Here is a 20,365-nt window from a genome sequence, read left to right as displayed (position 1 = left end):
TTGTGTTCATTAAGCATAGTTCTACCCATTTCTTGTAATGATCTATTCTTTCTAGCAACTATACCATTTTGTTGTGGAGTCTTAGGTGCAGAAAAATTATAGGATATGCCATGTAAATCACAAATTTTGTTCATATCCTGATTTTTAAATTCTCTACCTCTATCACTTTGGATATGTGTGATCGTATAGCCTTTTTCATTTTGAATTTTCCTACATAATTTAGCAAATATTTCACATGTTTCATCTTTATGTGCCAGAAATATAACCCATGTAAATCTAAAGTAATCATCAACAATAACAAAGGCATATAATTTACCTTAATTTACCTCCTAAACTCTGAACTTGATTTGGGTCAAATAAATCTAGGTGAAGCATTTGAAGAGGCCCACTAGTGGAGATAATTTTATTTTTCTTAAAGCTAGACTTGAAGAGGCCTACTAGTGGAGATAATTTTATTTTTCTTAAAGCTAGACTTAGTTTGCTTACCTAGTTGACGTGCATCACATAATTTATCTTTCATAAATTGTGTCTTAGCTAAACCTTTAACTAGTTATCCCTTCACCAATTTTGACAGTAAGTCCATGCTAGCATGCCCTAATCTCCTATGCCAGCGCCAACTAGCCTCATTAATTGCAAAAAAATATTTTACATATTGAGAGGCTAAGTTGTCAAAACTAGTAGTATAAACATTTTCATTACATTCAGTAGTAAAGAGTATTTTATGCTTAGATGTATTTTATACAATGCATTTATCATGTTCAAAAGAAACTTTATACCCTTTATCATACAACTGACTGATGCGTAGAGGATTATGCTTTAAACCATCCATAACCAAAACATTATCTGTAATGAGAGAAGTTCCTTACCAACCTTACTAAGTCCGATGACCGTTCCTTTGGCATTGTCTCCAAAGGTGACGAATCCTCCGTCCTTTGGTGCAATAGAAGCGAACTTAGCTTTGTCACCCATCATGTGCCTCGAGCATCCACTACCTATATACCATTTGTCCTTAGTGGAGGACTGAGCATATCCTCATAAATCATATTCTATAACATACGTAGCGGAAAACATGATCATAATCTCCATATAGCATAATACCAGAGTTTACTAATTCTAACTATAATCTATAAAAATCATCCAACACCTACATTTCCATAATTACATATATCTCCAAAACATTTCAGTATGTTCACAACTTTCTTTTCTCCCCAGACTTAAAGTATAAGGACGTAAAACATAAATATTTGCATCCCATAATTAACATAGAAATATACCATTTTCTTTTACTATTTTCCAATAATGTTATAGAACCTCGAGCTCTCTAAGCTCGATCTCAATGAAATCCTAAAAAAAAGATAAATTCATATTCAGGTGAGACACATCTCAGTAAGGGAAGAAACCATATATTAAAGCAGTGTGTGGCCAACATGAGTGTATATATAACATAATATTTAACATTTGAAAATCCTTAACATAATTTTCGAAATCATTCCCTGATCCTAATCAAACATATGCAAATGTTTAACCCACGAGATTTCCCGAGGATAGGGGTGATTACCCGCCCATACAAGTAGCACTCCTCTACTCTGATACTTAGGCAACCCAAAGGTCGCATCTAAAGCATACCAGGGCACTCATCTTACTCAGTAAGCCCTTAAGTGATAAATTAATCTCGTACTCACACAGTTCATATAAAAGTTTACCGGCGAAGGCCCTAAGGATAGGGAAATCTACCCGCCCATACAAGCGGGTTCCCTCTACCCTAGTACGTTATGCGGCTATTGCCACATCTGTAGCTACTAGTGCACTCGCCTCATTCAGCAAGCCCTCAAGAGAAAGGTACGCCTTGCCCAATCATAACATGTTCATGTACATACATACTTCTAATATCATAATACATCATTCTTTCTATCAATATTTAATTATACACATCTGTTCATATTCATGGCTTAACATTGCATTGTATTTCACTTTAAGTGACTCTTTCCCATTTTACATTGTTCACATTTCACATTTTATTTCCATTTCATTCATTTACCTTTTCATTTCATTTCATTTCATACCCAGCATCTTTCAACTGTTTTACCCAGCATCTTTCAGCTGTTATACATTTACCCAACCACTTCAGCTGTTTCACATTTAACCAACTACTTTCAGCTGTGACACATTTACCCAGCCACTTTTAGCTGTTTTACCCATCATATTTCAGCTGTTTATCCAGCATTTTTCAGCTGTTTACGTGATTGCATTAACACACACAAGCAACATTGTTCATATCATATTTTTATTTTCATAGTTTTACTTACTTAGCCTGCATCTCATACATTTAACATATATTTGCACAGATTCTCATGCCACACAATTTAACAGTAAAATTCATACACTGCCTGTAAAATAAGCCAACCAATATTTAATATTTATATATTAAAAATACCTTTCATGCATTACATAAATATTCTGAAAATATTTTTCCACTTTCATCAGTTCATTTTCACACATACATATCTAATAAACAACCCTAAACTCGAAAAAAATATAATTTAAACAGTTGACATTTTACCCATACTGAAACAGATACACTTACATATAACACAGTTTATTTTTCCATTAAATTCATAAAAATTCTGATTTAATATATATTTTTTCCCTTACCTGATTTCTTGAACTACGCCAATAGGGACTCCGAAAAATACCTGCGGCGCTTACCCGGACCTCGAAATTAAATTCCTATTTCTAATAAATTATTCATGAATAAAATATTAATTTAATACTTCTAGGCCCTTAAATACCCAATAAATAATTATCTCCTCAAATTTAGCCAAATTTTCAAATCACTCTCGCTTTGGAGTAGGGACTAGAAAACCCCGATTGGAAAATTACCTACATAAAAATGACGATAATGACAACTAGGAACCCATGGTGGTGTCCGTTCGTCGATTTAACCACATATTAATGGCAAAATTGAGAAAATAGGGAAAAATTAACTTTCCCCAGGAGTAGTGCCTAAGCCGTTCCCATGAAAAATTTGCTCCAGTAGAAATGTCAGCAGCGGAAACAGGATTCCAACGGCACCTTCCTTTTTTTGATCCGTCGCAAACTCGCCGAATAATTGAGAGAAGAAGAGATACGGAGACCGAGGTGGCTGAGCACGCAGGAAACTTTTCAAGGGGGGGGGCGTGCTGCCTGCTCCAGGTTCTTCTTTCTTCTTCTCTTCTTATCTCATTCTTTTACTTTACTATTATAATAACTTACTTATATATATATCATTTTAATTAATTTTAATAATTTTTTTTAAATCTAATGTAAAAATATTTAATTTAATAACTAATTATTTAATTATTTAATTTATCTTAATTTAATTTAATTTCTTTATTTTAAAATTTTTTTTCTTTTCCCACGTCATTCCTTTTATTTATTTATCTGCTATTTTATTTACTTATTATTATTATTATTTTCAAATTATTTTAATCCTTTTTAAATTTCTGGGTCTTTACAAGGACATCCTGAAGCATACATGCAATAAAAACTTAAGTGACTATTTTTGGTACCCAAATTTTCTTGGGTCTTTTGGGGTTATTTCCTAAGGTCATAATTTCCAAATTAATAATTATACCCGCAAATATAACCAAGTTGCCAAAATTTTCAAATTCCACTCTTGCTTTGGAGTGGGGTTTAGAAAACTCCAATTGAAAGTTTACCTACGTTAAAATAACGAAAATTGTGGCTAGGACCACGTGGTGGTTCTCGATCATCGATTTAGCGGCAGATTTAAAGCGAAATTAGGGAAATAGGAAAAAAGTTGTCTTTCCCCAGGAGTAGTGCCTAAGTCGTTCCCACGACAAATCTGCTCTAGTAGAAATATCGGTGGCGGAATTAGGATTACAACGACACCTTTTATTTCCCGATCCGCCACAAACTCGTTGAGAAATTGAGAAGAGAAAGGAGAGAGACGGAGGAGATATCAGAGATTTGGTGAGGGAGCTGAGAGGCGCAGACGCTAGCGCAGGAAGATGCAAATTTCAATTTGCATCCTTCCTTCAGATTGCATTAAATGCAATCTTATCAACCATAATTTTATTATTCTATCAATATTACATATATATAACCACTTTACTTTATTCATATATATATATATATATATATATATCCATTTTTTTTCCAATGTAATAATGTTTAATTTAATAACTAATTAATTCAATTAATTAAATTTATTATTATTATTATTATTTTATTTTCCACATTATTCCTTTTATTTGTTTATTTATTATTTTATCTATTATTTTTTTCTTATTATTTCAAAATCATTTTAATTTTCCGGGTTTTTACAATATGTCTACTCATTGTTCATTTGTGCATACAAACTCAAGTATCACATCTCCTTTTTGCATATGATCATGAAGAAAATGATGTCTAATTTCTTAGTATTTAGTTTGTAAATGTGATATAGGGTTCTTTCAGATGTTTATTGCACTAGTATTGTCGTACCTTATAAGAATTGTATCATAACTTAATCCAAAATTCATAAGTTGTTGCTTCATGTATAGCGTTTGAGCACAACTACTTCCAACCGCTACATATTCAGCCTCGATTGTGGATAGAACAACTGAATTTTGCTTCTTTGAAAGCCAAGATACAAACGAATGTCCTAGGAAATGACATGTGTCACTAATACTTTTTCTATCTACTTTACTTTCGGCAAAATCAGCATCAGAATAGCTAACAACCTCAAAGGATGTATACTTAGGATACCATAATCCAAGTTCCATGGTTCCTATCAGGTATCTAAGTATTCGTTTGACAGCTAATAAATGTGACTCTTTAGGTGCAACCTGAAATCTTGCGCACAAACATACACTAAACATTATATCAGGCTTGCTGGCAGTCAGATATAGTAAGGTACCAATCATCCCATGATAGAGCTTAACATCTACTGGCATACTTTGTTCGTTTTTGTCTAACTTCAAAGAAGAGCTCATAGGTGTTCCTTGTATTTTTCCATCTTCCATATTAAATCTTTTAAGTAAGTCTCTAATGTTAATCGATTAATTTATAAAAATTCCATGTTTTGCTTGTTTGATTTGAAGTCTTAGGAAGAAATTGAGTTCGTCCATCATACTTTTCTCAAATTCATTTTGCATAATACTTGCAAACTCATTACATAATTCTTCATTTGTTGCACCAAAAATTATATCATCTACGTATACTTGAACTAGGAGCATATTATCATTATTAGATTTTATGAATAGTGTTGTACCAATCTTTCCTCTGATAAATCTATTATCTATGTAATGACTCGGGGAAAAAAAATTAAAATAATAATAATAATAATAATAATAATAATAATAAATAACTAAATAAAATTTAAAATTAAATAAAAAATTAATTAATTAAAATTAATTTAAAAATATATATAATATAATAATATATTATATTATATTATAATACAAGATTATATATATATATATATATAGATTACTTCCTGAAGTAGAAAGCTTCAAGAAGATTGAATAAAATTTCAAAAGCAAATGCAACCCCCCCAGACGCATCCGTCCACTCCTCCGTCTTCGTCTCTCTTTCTTCTCAATTTCTCAACGGATATACGACCCATCGGAAAATGGAAGGTGTTGTTGGATTCCTAACTCCGCCACCAACATTTCTACTAGAGCAGATTTGTCATGAAAGTGGCGTAGGCACCACTGCTGAGGAAAGGTATATTTCCTCTAAATCCTTAATTTCTCCTTAAATCTATCGTTAAATCGACGATCAGGCACCACCACGGGGTCTTAGTCATGATCGTCGTCATTTTGATGTGAGAAAATTTTCAATTGGGGTTTTCTAGCCCCCACTCTAAAGTGAGAGTGAGATTTGAAAATTTTGGTAAATTGGTTATATTTGAGGGTATAATTATTTATTTAGAATTTATGGGCTTAGGAAATATAAAAATAATATTTTATTTAGGGTTAATTTAATGGAATTAAAATTTTTTATTCAGGGTTCGGGTGAGCACCGTAGGTATTTCTAAGGGTCCCTGTTGGCGTAGTTCAAGAAACCAGGTAAGAGAAAAAATATATATTAAATCATAATTTTTATGAATTTAATTGAAAATGAATTGTGTTATATATACGTGTATATGTTTCGGTATGAGTTTAAAATGCAAACCATTTAAATTATGTTTTCTGAGCTTAGGGTTGTTTATTAGATACGTATATGCGAAAATGAACTGATGCAAGCGAAAGATATTTCCATGGTAATTATGTAAGAAATGAAACGTATTTTCAGTATATAAACGTTAAATGTTGGTTGACTTATTTTACAAGTAATGTATGAATTTTATTGTTAAATTGTGTGGCATGAGTAAATATAAGTTCTGTGCAAATATATGTTAAGTGTATGAGATGCAAGCTAAGTAAAGCATTAAGAATGAAATTTGATATGAATCATGCTGCTTGTGTATGTTAATGCAACCATGTCAATGTATGATAGCTGAAAACCGTCTTAGCAGATTTTAGCGCATTTCTACGTGGACTAACTGATGACAATTAAAAGGAGCCGTGTTAGCAGATTTTAGTGAATTTCTATGTGGACTAACTGATGACGACTAAAGAGCGGTTGTAGTACGAATGAACGAAATGAAAATGGAATGAAATGTGTGAAATGTGAACAATGTAAAATGGGAAAGAGTCACTTAAAGTGAAATGAAATGAAATGTTAAAGTTATGACCATGAACATAGGTGAATGGTTAAATAATGACAGAAAGAATAATGTATTATGATATTAGAAGTATCTATGCTCGTAGAATATGTTACAATTGGGTGGGGTGTACTCTTCGCCTGAGAGCTTGATAAGAAAGGTGGGTGCATTAGTAACTTCAAGTATGGCAGTAGCTGCATAACGTGCTAGGGCAGAGGGAACCTACTTGTATGGGCAGGTAAATTTTCCTATCCATGGGGCCTTCGCTGGTAAACCCTTGTTTGAATTGTGTGAGTACGAGATCAATCTAATACTTGAGGAATTACTAAGTAAGGTGAGTACCCTGATATGCTTCAGTTGCGACCCTTGGGTTGCCAAATGTATCAGAGTAGAGGGTTGCTACTTGAATGGGCGAGTAATTACCCCTATCCTTGGGTAATCTCGTGGGATTAAATATTTTGCATGTGTTTGATTAGGATTAGAAAATGATTTCAGAAATTATGTGAACAATTTTAAAATGTTAAATATTATGTTGTTATATAAACTCATGTTAGCCACACACTGTTTTAATATATTGTTTCTTCCCTTACTGAGATGTGTCTTACTCGAATATGAATTTATCTTTTTCAGGATTTCCTCGAGATTGAGCTTAGAGAGCTCGAGGTTTTATAGCATTTTTGGGAAATAGAAAGAGAAAATGGTATATTTTTATGTTAATTTTGAGATATATATTTTATGGTTTATGTTTTAAGTCTTATAAGATATGGATGGTTGTGAGATATACTGGTGTTTGTGAATACTGAATGTTTTTGGGGATTATGTTTTGGAGACATATATATATATATATATATATATGTGTGTGTGTGTGTGTGTGTGTGTGTGTGTGTGATTACAGGTGGTTAATAGTTAATTTGGATTATGGATATGAATAGTAAACTCTAGTATTATATTTGTGGAGATTATATTTAAGTTTTCCGCTGCGTACATGATATTAGTATATGGATTATCAGGTAAATGAATTGATTAGTAGCACTTCAGGCCCACGTAAAGGGTCGAGGCATTACAATAGAGTAGAAAACTGCTTAGCCTTTCATACCATGCTTTAGTAGCTTGTTTTAAACTATACAAGGCTTTAGTTAGTCTATAAACATGTTTTTGATACTTATGGTTTTCAAAACCTGGGATTGTTCTATATATATCTCTTCACTTATGTAGCCATTTAAAAATGCGCCATTGACATCCATTTGATATAGTTTGAAATCCTTAAAAGCAGCATAAGCTAACAACATACGAATGGTTTCCATTCTAGTTATAGTTGCAAAGGTTTCCTCAAAGTTTATTCCTTCTTCATGGTTATATCCTTGAACTACTAGTCTTGCCTTATATCTAACAACAATCCCATGTTCATCTTTCTTGTTCTTATATATCCATTTTGTTCCAATAACTGTTTTATCCTCAGGTCTAGGAACTAATGTCCATACTTTATTTCTCTCAAACCGGTTTAACTTTTCTTGCATGGACATCACCCATGATTCATCCTCAATTGTTTCACTCACATTCTTAGGTTCTTATTGAGATATAAATGCACAATGACTAATCATATTTCTAAGTGAGGATCGTGTGGCTACTCCACGGGATGGTTCACCTATTATTTGATCGATGTGATGATTCTTTATGTACTTCCATTATTTAGGTAGTCCATTAACTTCATTTTCAAATTCAATGTTTTCGGCAGCTGGTTCCTTAATTTCATTTCTCTTATCTAAATCATTTTCAGTAGATAGTTTTTCAAATTCCTTATTAATCTAAATTTCATCCTCATCAGTCTTTTGAGTAAATGGATTGGATTCATTGAATACAACGTGAATGGATTCTCCAACTGTTAATGTACGTTTATTATATACCCTATAGGCTTTACTATCTAAGGCATATCCTAAAAAAATATCTTCATCTGATTTCGCATCAAACTTTCCTAAGTGTTCATTGTCTCTAAGCACAATGCATTTACATCCAAATACATGAAAATACGGGATGTTTGGTCTGTGGCCATTTCATAATTCGTAAGGAGTCTTATTTAGAGATGGTCTAATCAAAACTCTATTTAGAACATAGCAGGCGATATTCACTGCCTCAGCCCATAAGTACTTAGGTAACTTACGTTCATTAAGCATAGTTCTGGTCATTTCTTGTATAGATCTATTGTTTCTTTCAACTCATCAGCTCTGTTGGGGTGTTCTAGGAGCTGAAAAGTTATGAGATATTCCTAATGAATCACAATATTCTTCCATATCTTGATTTTTAAATTCTCTACCCCTATCACTCCAGATATTTTTGATTGTATATCCTTTTGCATTTTGAATTTTCTTGCATAGTTTAATGAATTGTTCACACCTTTCATATTTGTGACTTAAAAATAGCACTCATGTATATCTAGAATAATCATCAACTATAACGAATGCATATGATTTTCCTCCTAAACTTTGAATTGGGTTTGGACCAAATAAATCTAAATGTAACATTTGAAGTGGCCTAGTAGTAGAGATGACTTTCTTCTTCTTAAAACTAGTTCTTGTTTGTTTTCCTAGTTGACATGCATCACATATTTTATCTTTCGCAAATTTTGCCTTAGGCAGTCCCTTAACTAAGTCTCCCTTAACTAATTTAGATATTAAGTTCATGTTTGTGTGTCCTAGTCTCCTATGCCAAATCCAACAAATCTCATTCATAGCAGAAAAAACAAGTTACGTGTTGAGAAGCAAGATTGTCAAAGTTAGTGGTATATACATTTTCATGACACTCGGCAATGAATAGAATTTTGTTATCAGTTTTATGTTCAACAATGCACTTGTCATGTTCAAAAGATACCTTATAACCTTTATCGCACAGTTGGCTTGTACTTAATAAGTTATATTTTAAACCATCAACTAGTATAATATCATCTATAATAAGTGATGAATCATTACCAACTTTACCTACACGTGTGATTCTTCCTTTTGCATTGTCCCCAAAAGTGACAAATCCTTCATCTTTTAGTGTGATGGATGCGAATTTTGCTTTATCCCCAATCATATGACGTGAACATCCGTTGTCCATATACCATCTATCTTTCAAAGTGGACAGTCTCAAGCACATCTGCAAGACATAATCAGATAACTACTTTTGGTACCCAGATTTTCTTGGGTCCACGGGGGTTAGTGCTTGACTCTCCTTAACTCTCCATACATTTTTCATCTTAACATCTCTGTTCTTAAAAGGACAATCAAATTTTATATGACCCATCCTTTTACATTTAAAGCATATGGTAAATTTATAAAAATCTTTTGATGGAACATAAGTCTTTGATTCTTTTACAAAATAACTCATGTAAAGATGTTTTTGTTTCAAATTTTCTTTTCCATTAAAACCAAGTCCTTCTTTATCTAGGGAATTTCTTTAAGCTACAAGGAGTTTTTCAAAATTAGTTTGACCTTCTATAAATTTACAAATAATCTTAAATTTATCTTTCAAATTCTTTTCTAACTCCTCAATTTTCAAATACTCGTCTCTTATTAAGGATGAATGAGATTCATTTTGACTTTCTACTAACCTTGAAAGTTGCTTCAATTTTAACTACAAAACAATTTTTTTATTATTCATTTTCTCAAACATTTTAAGTGTATACAAATATTCCTGTTGCAGTTCATCATAAGAGAGCATACTATTTTCATTTTCTGAATCACTGGAATAATAAGATAAAGCAGAACAAAAAGATTGTACTTAGTGGTCATCGTGAACCATCAGACACAGATTTGCAATCTCATCATCACTGGATTCAAATTTTGAACTACTGGAACTGTGAGTATCCCAACCAACAGTTAGTGTCTTCTTCTTCTTCTTAGACGCTTTCTTCAGCTGGGGGGAGTCTGGCTTGATATGCCCAACTTCTCTACAGTTATAACACATAGGAAGATCCTCCTTTTGCTTCTTTCAGCTTGTCTCTCCCTTTTCTGTTTTTGAGCCCTTGATTTTTCTGGTGTATTTCTTATTCTTTCTCATGAACTTTCCAAATTTCTTTGTGAGAAGAGTCATGTTATCATTCGATTCTGAATCACTTCTTTCACTGGAGCTGTTAGATAATGCCTTAAGTGGTGTAACTTTCTTTACTTTATTTTGCTCATTTCTCTCTCATTTATCACTAGCTCATAAGTGATGAGCGATCCGATCAGTTCATCAACTGACATCTCATTCAGATTCCTTCCTTCATCTATTGCAGTAGCCTTAACTTCCCAAACTAGCAGTAGTCCCCTGAATATTTTCTTGACCAACTCATAAGTAGAGTAAGATTTACCAAGAGCATTTAAAGAATTCGTGATGTGTGTGAATCTAGTGTACATAGATTGAATAGATTCATTAGTAGTTATTTTAAATGCCTCATATTCACTAGTAAGCATGTCTATCCTACTATCTTTTACTTCCTTAGTACCTTCATATGTAACTTTCAATTTTTCCCAAATCTCTTTAGTTGTGTTACAGACCATCACCGTATTAAACTCATTTACATCTAGTGCATAAAATAGCAAGTTCATTATTGTAGCATTTATTTGCACAAATTTTCAATCTTCTTCAGTATACTCATCTTCTGTCATGGGTACATTTACCTTATAAACTACTTTCATAGGGACATGGTTTCCCTTTGAAAAGATTTTCCACACTTTCCAATCCACATTTAAAAGACATATACCCATTCTTCTTTTCTAGTAGGTGTAATTTACACCACAGAAAATAGGTGGTCTAGCGGACGAGTGTCCCTCACCGAATAGGGTTACACTGATGTGTTCTATGTGATTTAAAAAAAAAATGATGATTAAGTCTATGTAACCTCGCTCTATGTAACCTCGCTCTGATAGCAAATATGAATTACGATGCTATCCCAAGAGGGGGTGAATTGGGTATTTCAAAATTATTTAAATTTATTTTACCACTTAATCCCTATTTCAATATTTAACAAAATATTCGCAGAGGCTTGAAATTAATTCAAATTATTATATCAATAAATTCAATTATGCCCAATTAATTATCATGTGCATGTAATATTAACCAACATACAAACATGCAAAAACTGATAATGAAATGCAAGCGGAAATTAAAAAGTAAAGGGAAGAGAGAAGGCAAACACGATTTTACGAGATTCAATGAACCTCGCCTACATCCTCACCTTTAGCAACCCACTCAAGGATTCCACTAAATCCTTGCTCCTTTAATCGGTACGGAGCTTCCATTACAATCCGCTGCTTACAAGAGGCACAACTTACTCCTACTCCGCTGCTTACAAGAGGCACACCTTCCTCCTCCCCAGTTCACAACCCAAACCGTGATTACAATATAGAATTACAATTCTGCAAAACTCAATATTACTTCTAACCAAGCTAGTGAATACAATAAAAATTCTAACACATATTCGTATGATAAAACTTTAAGATCAGTATGTATGTAACGATGATGTCGTTATATGAATGATATGCTTCACAAATCAATCTTTTAAATTGATATCTCCCAAAAATGATTTTATAAATAAATGTTTTGGAGAAACGTATGGTTCGATTTCAGAATACTTTATACAAGATTAGAATGTAAGATCCTTTCAAAAATAATCCTTAATAATGTACAGAACTATGTTCTTGCTATCAATTATTTGTAAAGTTGAATCTTTGAATAAATATACGACTTTGAATATTGCAAAGATTTAAATACTATGTTTCAAAAATAATATTCCTCGAGAATATGTATTTAGAGGCTCTTAGTATTTGCAATCAAATAATTCTTAATTAATAAAAAATACAAATCTTTGAATGAAGATATATTTAAAACTTTCTTTAAAATTTTAGTTTTAAACAAAAAACTTTTCTCAAGTAGTGATCTTTCACAAAAGTATATATAATTAATAACTCAACATCAATTTCTCAAAATAAATATTCAAGAATAAGTTTGTGAGAAAAAAAAATCTTTGAGAATAAGCAAACAATTAGTTTGATCACCAAACCTCAATACCCAAGTTGTTTGCACGATGTTCACTGGAACTCCTTTTGAAAATCAACGTAACCCAAGCTTAGATATGATGTAAATCCTTTGAAATCGCAGGCAAGAGCTAGCAATGTGTTCAATGCTTTCCAGAGTTGTGTATACATTCAAGACTCCCAATCATATACAAAAAGTGAGGCACTAGGGTTTAGAGGTTGTTTATATAAGTAATCTCGACCTTAGGATAAGTCTTGATTGTTGAATCAATTTGATTAAGTGAATAACTCACGTGTTTTCTCGCTAAAGTTCAGATTTTTAAAGTTCCCGTAGGTTCAGACGACAGAGCGTTCGGGTTCAGACGTCTAATATTCCTTAAAGCACTGAAAATTATATTCTAGACACAGGGTCAGATGACTGAATTGAAAGTTCAGACGTTTGAAGGTGTTCTGCCTGTTCTGTGTTTCAGTAATTATATTTTCAGATGACTGAATTAATTCTTCAGACATATGAAGGAAAACTTCAGTCGTCTGAGGTTGTATCTTCAGACTTTTGATGGTACTCCTCGGTCGTCTGGACAGACCAACTTCAGAATTTTCAGTTTAGTTTTCAAAATCATTTAAGCTCTCTTGCTTTAATCTCTTATAAAACATTTTCCATGGTTCAAAATAAGTTCTCTAAGTCCATGGTTAACCCTAGAAGATTTTCATGAGATGCATGTGTAGGGTATATTTTGAACTTCTAGCTATATCATATAAAATATGCACATACATCAATTATAAATACCTATTCCCATGACGATCTTGAACTTGACGATTGCATCTTCATTCTTCTACTCTTTAAGTTCCATAGATTGTGTCAGGTTTTATATATATATGCTTTAATCCTCGTGGCTTCCATGACTTCATCACCTTCCGTGCATACTAAGTAATGTTTCTACTCAAATTCTCAATGCACAGATCAAATATCAAGTGATTTATCATTATCAAAACAGGATTTGACTCATAAAGTCAACATCTGCCAACGTTATATCACGATATGCATGAAGGACATTAAATCACACAAACATATAATGACTCATACCCACAACAATCACAACTGGTTTATTAAAATAAAATATTAATTTCATGTCACACGATTTATGTATTTGACCATACTTTACTAAATTGTCTGTAAATAATAAATCATACTTTAATAATCCAAGACCATTAATTTCATCCGTTTAATTTATTCAAAAAATTCGTTATAATCATCGAGAAATCAAATACTTTAATTCAATCAGTTCAAATTTAAAATAATTATTATTATAAAATCCCTAGACTCACAAACACCAATATAATCAATTCATAATAATAATAATAATAATCCAAAATCTAATTTTCATATGCCAGAATATTCAGAAAAAACATGTCTATAATTCCTGTAATCTCATATTAAAATTTAATTGGTTAATTTATAAAAATTCATGACATAATTTATTCCCCTTACCTTAGCCTGGGAGTGGTGCCTATAAAGCTCAAACCTAAAATCTGCTCCAATTAACTTGCTAAGGATCGAAGTTGAGACCTAGTGGTGGTGTCCGATCATTAATTTGGCTGAATATTTGGGAGAAATTGAAGAGAGAGAGAGTCGGTTTACCTTATCCCAGGAGTGGTGTCTTCAATACCCTAATCACGAATCCAGTCCAGTTAAAATGTTGGTAGTCGAGATAGGAACCTAGTGGTATTTTTCGTTCTCTAATCGGTCGAAAATTCGCTAAGAAAATGAGGAGAGAGAGAGAGAGAGAGAGAGAGAGAGAGAGAGAGAACGCAAGGAGAGAAGTTGGCGTGTGTAAAGAGACTCTCTCTCTCTCTCTGTTTCTATTTCAATTCAGTCATGAAGGAATTGAATTCCAAGTATAAGTTATATATATATATATATATATATATATATATATAAGTTATTATTTATTTATTTTTTTGTATTTTGGATCACTATAATTTCCCCTACTGCTACTTGATTTCCATAATGTTTTCCCTTTGTGAATGTTTTCCACTTAGTATGTGAAGCACATATCACAACAATCTTCACCTTGGTGAACATAAGCCCCTTACGAGAAATTGAAAACATAAACTCGTTGCTCCACCTTGACCTTGGGACATTAGGTCGGGATCATCTCCCTTATAGCAACTAAAGACAAAAGCAAGTCCAAGCAAGGCTTGAACTTGCCTGTGGCAGCTTTGACTTTTGCCATGAACCTCGATTTAGTTATAGATGTTACACCCGGAGACTGTACCTTGGACTTCCAACGTGTAGGCCTTCCCATAGCAGTAAACATAAACTTTGTTGTAAACCTTTTGTCGTCAAATCCCCCCCCCCCACATAGTCTGCAACAACAAATCTCACAAGTGACGGACCACTCAATTGCCTACCGAAACACCCCATTGCACTAGCATAGAGGACCTTTGACATATCTCGGACATCACCGTCCGTCCTTGGGTACCGACTGGTACACAAATTACATTGATTCTCCACAAAACCACCGTAAGATGACAAACAAAATCTCCCTATACTTCTGTCCTCAAAGCCACCCCGAGATAACATAAATCTCCATGTAGCTCTATCTTTGCAAATCTCCAAATCATGACTCTTGTTGGCCCTACCTAAAACCTTTATGCCAAAACCTTTTCTTAACAGAGTTCCCAATTGATTAGCCTCGGTCGAAGCTTTTCTAGCAAATAACATGTCATCCACAAACAATAGAAACATCACCCCATTGCATCCTATCACCCTCCTCTCCACTGGAAGCTCCACTAACTCCCACATATGATTCTTATGCAATCCTCCACCATAGCAATCATCTATCTATCTTTTCCTTTGTTGTGCACCGCATCTTGAAAAATAGTAGGAACGTTGCTGATAGTGATGAATGCATAAAACACCAAAACATCAAATTTATACCTGAGTGGTGGCCTGATAGTGCATCTGAACCCATTGTTTTCTTGTTGTTCTTCCAAGTTAAAACTTCTTGCAATATGAACCATGTCATCTTTACCTTAAGTCTGTAACTCCACCTGCATCACATTCATTGTTGCCACAGTTTTTTGGTATTTGTTTCTCTTCCTTTACCTGAGTACACCGCACCATGACTTTTACACCAAAAACCATGTCACGACTGATCACCACCTTGTTTGTCATTAGATCATCCAACTTGAACCCACTTTTCTTATATCTTATAAAGATGTATTGTCCAGACATTACACCAAGCCTAGATTTCACCTCACTAGAAACGTGCACTTGTTGACATCCAGACACTCTCCCACGGGAGTGTTCGTTTATCGCATAACATGCCAACACCTCTCCTACAACTTTCCCATATAGTGATACCTTTGGCTATTTGTTAAACGAGAAATGCACCATGCTCATTCGCCAAGAAGTTCCTTGCAAGCTTTGCACACAACCTGCCATGTCCACAAAACTCCTTGAACAAAACCAACATACTCAATACCAATATCTAACCCGAGGATCTCTCTCCTAGTCTGATTTTCAACCTCAGCCACGAGTTAAACTTGACAAACACCTCTTATTTGTGTCACATGAGATACACCAAAACCTTTCGTGATAAACCCATGAAATACATATGTCCAACCCATGATGCTATCTTCACTGGTCCCCAAACATCTGAATACATATAGTCATTTGTATGCCCTAACCGCATATGCCACAGAACATCTGACTCAGACTCTACAGCTGCAGCTCCACCTACAACTGTGATACCCTACAATGCATAGATATTACCCGCTAACTTTTGTCCTTTCATCACCATCAAGTCATCTTCACACACTTTCGTTATCCCACTTTCAGAGTTGTAACTATATCAGTTACAATCTAAAATGTCCAATGAAATCACATTCTTCCTTAGATCCGGTATATTCCTTACATCACATAAATTTCTCATAAAACCATCATGCATCTTAATTCTGACATTTCCTATTCCAACTATTTTGCATACAACATCATTTCCAATTAGAACATAACCAGAATTAACTGACCTGTAGGTGCTAAACCAATTTCTATTTGGTGTCATGTGATAAGAACATCCAAAATCTAGGATCCAAGAATCTGTGAGACATTCTGACCCTGATGAAACAAATAACATATCACCATCACTGCTTTATGAGTCTCCATCCACTATATTTGTAGATTTTGACGAACCCTCTTGATTTTCAGCGTTCCCTTTCTTCCATTCCTGACACTCCAATTTTATGTGCCCAATTTTCCCACACTTAAAACATCTTATGTCCTTCTTCTTCTTAGACTACAACCGAGATTCGCTCAAGGACTTACTTCTCCCACATTCCTGGTTACTCTTCACTACAAGCTTATCACCATGTGAAATTTCATCGCTGACCATTTTTCTTTGATGAAAACCAAGCAATGCGCTTGTTACCTCTTCCAATTTTAGGTTTTCTTTGCCTCATGTCAGAGTAGTAACCAAATTCTCATACGTGTGAGATGGAGGTAGGGAATTTAATAGCATCAACGCCTTGTCTTCCTCCTCGAATTTCACATAAGCACGCATCAAATCACTTACAATCTGATTGGATGCGTTGATGTGTTGGTTCAAATCCGAACCCTCCACCATATTAATCCAATACAACTTTTGCTAAAGAAATAATTTGTTTGATTAAGACTTGGACATATACCGATTTTCCAATTTTTGCCAAACTGCTGCCAAAGAATCCTCATCCATGACGTGATACAACACATCATTAGCCATACGAAGTCGAATGGTTGATACTGCCTTTGCCTCCAATTCATTTCAACTTGCTTTATTCATACTTTCCGGTTAAATTTCATATAAAGTCTTCACCATACCTTGTTGCACTAATAGATCCTTCACCATTATCTGTCATAAACCGAAGTTTTCGGTTCCATCAAACTTGACAACATCAACTTTTGCACAAGAAGTTCTAGAGGCCATTACAATAATGTTCTCATACCAATTTGTTGTGAAAACGAATAAAAACGAAAAAAAAAAAATGATCTTACAATGTAGCACTCGACGACAAAAACACATAATACCAATCATGCAGATTATATGAAAGCAATAACAACAAATACACAAGGATTTACGTGGTTCGACTATGCCTACATCCACAGGAGCAAATGATAACGATTTCACTATTTTCTTGTCCAAATGATATGAACAATACATCTGCAGTCACAAATACATCATAATTGACATATAAATAAAGTTCCCGAAGGTTTTGCCTCCAAACCCCAACCAACTTAACGTCTGTAACGCCTCGAACCCTTAAACCCGGGTCCGATGCGTTATACCTGATAAAATCCCTGATAATCCATAATATATGCAGTGGAAATATAACCATAATCTCCATATAACATATTACCAGAGTTTACTAATTCTAACTACCAACCATAATAAATTAATCATCCACCAGTATTCAAATATATACATGTCTCAAAAACATTATCCACTAATACCAGTATGTTTCACAACTATCCTTTCATAACTGAGTTAAAACATAAAGATATAAAACATAAAATATACATATCAGAGTTAACATAAAAATATACCATTTTTCTTATATCTTCCAAAAATGTTATAAAATCTCGAGCTCTCAAAGCTCGATCCTGAGAAATCCTGAAAAAAATGAATTCATATTCGGGTGAGACACATCTCAGTAAGGGAATAAACAGTATATTAAACTCAGCGTGTGGCCATCATGAGATTATACATACCATTTTATAATATTTGCAAATCACTAACATAATTTCCTAAAACCATTTTCTGATCCTAAACAAACACATGCAAATGTTTAACCCATGAAATTACCAGAGGATAGGGGTGATTACCCGCCCATACAAGTAGCACCCCTCTGCTTTAATATTTAGGTAACCCAAAGGTCGCGGCTAAAGCATACCAGGGCACTCACCTTACTCAGTAAGCCCTCAAGTGATAAATTGATCTCGTACTCACACCGTTCAACAATAGCTTACCGGTAAAGGCCCTAAGGATAGGAAAATCTACTTGCCCGTACAAGTAGGTTCCCTTTGCCCTAGTGCGTTATGCAGCTACTGCCACATCTGAAGCTACTAGTGCACTCGCCTTACTCTGCAAGCCCTCAGGCGAAGAGTATGCCTCGCCCAATTGTAACATGTTTTACGTACATAAATACTTCTAATATCATAATATATCGTTCTTTCTATCATTATTCAATCATACACATTTCTTCATGTTCATAACTTAACATTTCCTTGTGTTTCACTTTAAGTGACTCTTTCCCATTTGTATCATTCACATTTCACATTTCTTTTCATTGCGTTCATTTCCTTTTTCATTTCATTTCATACCCAGCATCTTTCAACTGTTTTACCCAACATTTTTCAGCTGTCATACATTTACCCAGCCACTTTTAGCTGTTTCACATTTACCCAGCCACTTTCAGCTGTGACACGTTTACCCAGCCACTTTTAGTTGTGACACATTTACCCAGCCACTTTCAACTGTGACACCTTTACCCAGCCACTTTCAGTTGTGACACCTTTACCCAACCACTTTCAGCTGTGACACATTTACCCAGCCACTTTCAGCTGTTACACATTTACCCAGCCACTTTCAGCTGTGACACATTTACCCAACCACTTTCAGCTGTTACACATTTTACCTAGCCACTTTCAGCTGTGATACTTTTACCTAGCCACTTTCAATTGTGACACATTTACTCAGCCACTTTCAGCTGTGACACATTTACCTAACCACTTTCAGCCGTTACACATTTACCCAACCACTTTTAGCTGTTTTACCCAGCATATTTCAACTGTTTACCCAGCATATTTCAGCTGTTTATATGGTTGCATTTAACATATACAGGCAACATTGTCCATATCATATTTTATTTTCATTGCTTTACTTATTTAGCTTGCATCTCATACATTTAATATATAATTTGCACAGATCCTCATGCCACACAATTTAATAATAAAATTTATACATATTTCTCATAAAATAAGCCAACCCACATTTAACATTTATATGCTCAAAATACATTTCATTTCTTATTTAATTCATCAGAAAATTCTTTTCACTTTCATTCGTTCACTTTCACATATACATAACTATATCGACAATTTTGGGCTCAAAAAACATAAATTTCATGGCTGGCATTTTAATAATTCACACCAAACACATACATATAATATAACATAAATTATTGCCTTTAATTTCATAAAATCTGATTTAATATATAATTTCCCCTTACCTGGTTTCTTGAACTACGCCAATAGAGACTCCGAAAAATACCTGCGGCGCTCACCCGGATCCTGAATAAAAAATTCCTAACTCTAATAAATTATTCCTGAATAAAATATTATTTAAATATTTCCTAGGGCCATAATTTCTGAATAAATAAATATACCCTTAAATTTAGCCAAATTGCCAAATTTCCTAAATCCCACTCTCGCTTTGGAGTAGGGTCTAGAAAACCCCAATTGAAAAATTACCTACGCCAAAATGATGACAACGACGATTAGGACCCTGTGGTGGTACCTGATCGTCGATTCAATAGCAGATTTAACCATAAATTGAGAAATTGGGGAAAAATGACCTTTCCCCTGGAGCAGTACCTAAGCCGTTTCCACGACAAATTCGCTCTAGTAGAAATGTTGGAAGTGGAG

The sequence above is a fragment of the Malania oleifera genome, chromosome 10, assembly GCF_029873635.1.
Source record: "Malania oleifera isolate guangnan ecotype guangnan chromosome 10, ASM2987363v1, whole genome shotgun sequence".
Classification (NCBI taxonomy): Eukaryota; Viridiplantae; Streptophyta; class Magnoliopsida; order Santalales; family Ximeniaceae; genus Malania; species Malania oleifera.
The sequence above is the reverse complement of the archived record's forward strand: the minus strand, read 5'-3'. Positions refer to the sequence as shown.